The following is a 4,511-nucleotide window of genomic DNA, read 5'->3' as shown; positions in this document are numbered from 1 at the left end:
GGAAACATTAGTGGGAAAACAGAATGGGGCATTTCAGTGTCATACTAATGAGCCCCAAAAGAGGGCAATGAAGTGGCCTGACCATACCCTTTGTCACAAGAGGACCACTTGCCCAGAGTCAGGGCCTCTTACCTGATGGTCCATCCCAGGCGGACCCAGACCTTTATTAAAGATACACCAAGACAGCTTCCCCACAAATAGCATTTATTAAAACTTGTGTTCTTCCTACAAGGGTTGGCCAAGGTAAAGGTGAGAGTTCTTCTCCATTTTTCACATCAGACTGATAATGTGTTCACACTGCAACAAAGTTTGAGGGAGGCAAATCTCACACAATGGCATTGAAACATGCATTGTACATAAGAACAGCCAAGGGATCATGCTTTTGTTAGTTAATTTATGTCAAGTAAGACTGTGATTTGAGAATGGCAAATTACAATATTGTATAATTTGGAACTCCAAAAGGGAAATCCAAGTTGTTTTGCAAGATAAAGTACAACATCCTGAGACCCCAAAAACTTTAGGCTAAAAATTGAATATTGTGTAAAAATCATAGCTCAGTAGGCTTTTGACTGGCATTTTATGGGCCACTGCTGAGAAATGCTGTTCTACACTTTGCATGTTACCTTATTTAATATGGGAAAATTACCTTGAAATAAAGTAGCTTCTCTCCTCCACATTTTGCAGGTGATAAAATGGAGTCACAGGAAGAGGTTCCCTAACTCTCCTCATTTACCTTATGTTAAAGTTGTCAAAATTAAAATGGAGCCTCTTGGGTTAAGCTTGAAAAAAATGTAAATTAATCAGGGAGGTGGTAATGGAGGCAATGTCACCTGCATTTGCCTGTTAACAAGAACTGTTATAAGAGACTGCCAGAACCATCCCCTTGCACAAAGCCATCACAACCTTGCTCACAAAACACTTCTGTAAGAACTGTCCAACAACTGCCCACCTAACCTCAGGTAATGACACTTTTTGGATTCTTGATGAATATTCGTTTATTCATGCAATATTGATATTCTTCATGCAATCTTCCTGGAGATGGAACCCAGAGGGCTTTTACCACTGAGTCACATCCCCATTCCTTTTTAATTTTAATTAGGAAACTGAGTCTTAGTTACTAGGGTCTCACTAAGTGGCTGAGGTTGGCCTTGAACTTGCAATCCTCCTGGCCCTGGGAATACAGGCATGCATCACCATGCTTTTATTATACACATGGTTTATTATCACATGCATGTTCTCATTTCAATGTTTTTCCAGAATAAACTTAATTTTTGGAGAATCTCTCTATGCTTGTTACTGTACTAGCTGACTAGGAGAGCTGAAGCACTGGGTTATCTCTTATCCAGGATGTCATCTGTACCTTGTGAAACAGCCTTCAGACTCAGGGTGGGTGATGCAGCCTGCTTCTTCCACACTAAAACACTGAAAAATCAGTATCAAAATCAGCAGGCAATATCAAGTCATTCCAATTAACCCACAAACAATTTGGAGAATATAAATAACAAATTCAGACTTTGACACATATTTGGGAGGTGACATGGGGCACACCTAGGTCACAGTGATGTACTGAATGATGTGCCAGATCATTGAACTGAGTGAGCACACAAACCCAGAGGTCTCCTCTCCTCCTAACTGGCACTCAGTTAATGCTTATGGGCCCAGTTCTCCACATCCTCACAGAATCCCAGAGCACCCCACCTGGCAGGGATTGTGTCTTGTCCAGTGCCTGTGAGCAGCATCAGGGAGGCCATGCAGGCAGCTTGATGAATAGGGGAAGACACAGTGACCACACTTGCCTGCAAAAGGTAAGGCTTGTGAGTGAGCAAGGCATGTGAAACTGTTAACTAGCACAAAATGCCATTCAGATGTGCCAACAGGTGAACAACACAACTCACACTTCCCCTGCAGGACTGCTGGGGGTGTGCAATTCTCCTTCATCAGATAGATCACCCTTGCACTGGGAGCACTAAGGAATTGCAATGCAAGCTTCCTTCATTGATTGTACACTGTGGTCTCTTGAAACAAGCTACAGATCCAGCTCTGTTGGAGAAAATGGGCAAAATGTGTCTGGAAAAGACCCCAAAGTCATTACAACATTGTACTCCCATGAAACAGAGTTTAGCAGAAACTTCCAAAACAAATCGCCTATTTGAAAAATAAATACCACAAAAGAAATAAAATTGTGTGTGTGTGTGTGTGTGTGTGTGTGTGTGTGTGTGTGCATGCATGTGTGCATGCACGCAAATTTTCTGGTGAAATTCAGTGGAATAGATTTATTTTTCATATTAAGTAGGTTTCGCAAAGTGATCCCAGATGTTACATAAACAAATTTACATCCTAAGAACTATGTATTTATTTTAGAGTTTATAAAAAAATAAAATTAGTATATCCAACCTATTACATCAGTGGTGACCTAAAGTTTTCTTTATGAGTTTACATAAAAAGAATCAATTTCAGATTGAAATGTTGAACAAATAAGGTTAAAGTGGAATGTTTTCCTGGAAACGATGCGAGTCATGGAAAATCATGAGTCATGGGAGTCATGAGGAAAATGAAGCAAACGTACTATGAGGCCTGAGTACAGGAACTCCAGAGAGTTCCATGTAGCAGGGAGGCATCTCACTCTGTGTGTATTTTATCCATTTTGCATGAATGGTCATTAATCAGTTCAATGTCTATTAAATATCCATTTGGAGGTTGGAAGAAAATTCATACTAAAAACTATTTGGATACATTTTTAATCCTCATGAAGTCTTTTAAACCCATTGGGGCAGACTTTTATCCCTCCTCCATTACCTGAGGAGAAGCCCCTGAACAGTCCACATTTAGTACATCTTGGGGAAACAATGTCAACTTCCAAGCCCAGCCAGGGTTCCAGAAGAAGGCTCTGTGTTTGGTAATTAATGCATGTGTCCTCCATCTGTTTCAGTTTCCATGGTTTTAGTTACAAGTGATCAATTATATCCCAAAAATATTAAATGGGAAATTTCAGAAATAGCAATTCACCAGTCTTAAAATGATGTACCATTCTGAATAGATGTTCTAATGAACTCTCACACTGTCCCATTCCATCCCATCTGGAATGTACAGGATTTTGTCACATGGCAGGTAAGGATGCGTATGCTAGCCACGTTCTTCCCCCACCTAAGCCGTAGCGCATGTGTGCACACCTAGTTCTACCAGAACACACAGTAGACAGGGGCAGCCACCTTAGATTTGCCTCAGGAAGTTTTTTAACCTCTTGTTTCTGCATCATTGCAAAGCCACCAATTGAACCCAGGGTCTGGCATAACCTAGGTAAGTGCTCTGCCACACCCAGGCTGGGGAGCTTTAATAAGAGGGACTCCAGTCTTCCCATTACAACCTGTCTGTAATTATAAAACAATCTCTTTATTGATGTGTTTCATGGACCAAGACCCAAAATGATTTGGCAAAATAACTCTCTACCCTGCCCCCAAACATCAGGGCAGTGATGACTTTCTCCATGTCTGGATTCTGTTAAATTAAATAAATTTGTAAAAAGTCAAATGTTAGAATAATACATCTGGAGGAACAAGAGTTTGATTCCCCAGGGCTCAGAAAGAGGCCCCCTCCCTTGCCCACTCCTGGGGGACCCTGGTGCAGGTGCTCCCAGTGGGGGTGCATCAAGAGGCCCCAAGAGCTAGATCTCTTTACTGTGCCCAGGGCCCTCTGCCCCACAGCTGGCCCACATTGCTGCAGGTGACACATGCTCCTAGGGATGCTCAAAGGGTCTGAGGTCTCAGAAAGGCCAAAGACCCCCACTGTGGCCTGTGGGAAGATGCTAGGAAGTCCCACTAGCTCTAACTCCAATGCCTGTTCTAGTGTTCTTCGTCCTGGCAGAGTGTTCCTGGTCCCAGCATACACCCTGGACACTCAGGGGACAGAATCAGGGGTGGGAATGAGGTATCTCTGCTGGCCAGCCAGGCCAGGGACGAGGTTGCAGCCCCTGGTAACTGGCTGTTACTGAAGGCTTGAAGAAGTGTCTAAAACTAGTGTTTGGGTCAGGTGGGGAGTTCCCCCCAACTGGGGACCACCTCACTGCCCTTGTGATCTTGCAAAGCTCTTCTCAATTCCATGCAGTAAAGATGTCCCCCACTCCCTCTGACAGCTGCTTCCCTCCTTCCACAAGTGGAGGCTCAAATCCCCATCCATTTGGAGACCTGACCCTGGCTGCTCTCCCCTGCCCCGGAAGCCTCCTCAGGGACTTGAAGACTTGATCCTTTGGAACATGCCTCCCCCTGCTTGCCTTGAAAGGTGCTCCCACCTCCCGGGCCAGAACCAAATGCCTCCTTCCTGTGTACACCCGGATAATAAAGGATAGACCTTCGCCTCTTATATTTTATACATGATGCTTCTTTTAATGCAGCCAAAAAAATGATATTTTCTTTTCTCAGAACCATAACCATACACGTTGCAGTGACCAATTCATTCCATAAAACACCTAGGCTCCTTAAGAGGCCAGAAGACACTTGATGTCTTCCAGCCCATCA

General features: G+C 43.4%; 1 non-coding gene across 1 annotated transcript; it reads right to left on the bottom strand.

The window, feature by feature from the left end:
• Nucleotides 1–273: 273 nt before the first annotated feature.
• On the bottom strand, nucleotides 274–375 carry LOC143640718 (small nucleolar RNA U13). The gene has a single exon (XR_013155089.1). It is a non-coding gene; the product is annotated as a small nucleolar RNA U13 (small nucleolar RNA).
• Between the last annotated feature and the right edge of the window lie 4,136 nt (nucleotides 376–4,511).

Source organism: Callospermophilus lateralis, unplaced genomic scaffold (assembly GCF_048772815.1).
Source record: "Callospermophilus lateralis isolate mCalLat2 unplaced genomic scaffold, mCalLat2.hap1 Scaffold_578, whole genome shotgun sequence".
Lineage (NCBI taxonomy): Eukaryota > Metazoa > Chordata > Mammalia > Rodentia > Sciuridae > Callospermophilus > Callospermophilus lateralis.
Note: the sequence above shows the minus strand (reverse complement) of the source record. Positions and strands in the feature narration are given on the sequence as shown.